The sequence below is a fragment of the Oratosquilla oratoria genome, chromosome 18 (genome assembly GCF_046742065.1).
Source record: "Oratosquilla oratoria isolate Oo_2021 chromosome 18, ASM4674206v1, whole genome shotgun sequence".
In the NCBI taxonomy this organism is placed as follows: domain Eukaryota; kingdom Metazoa; phylum Arthropoda; class Malacostraca; order Stomatopoda; family Squillidae; genus Oratosquilla; species Oratosquilla oratoria.
The window spans coordinates 17634933-17635206 of NC_134794.1; positions in this window are offsets into that span (position 1 = coordinate 17634933).

A 274-nucleotide genomic window follows, 5' to 3' on the forward strand; every position below is an offset into this window, starting at 1 on the left:
ACACACACAAGTGTAAACACAAAGACAAGCACATACGCACACACACACACACACATACAAAGACATGCACGATGAAGCATTTGCACATACTTCATGGAAATATCTTTTGATGAAGAATTCAGTCAATGATCGAAGAACACAATAAATCCCGCAATACACACAATATACATGACGGTACGCCCATACACACATGCATGTATACATTGTCTACTAAAGAAGCATTATCATCATTAATTTTCTGGTGTAACACTGCCAAGGTGATAACAGCTCTAGT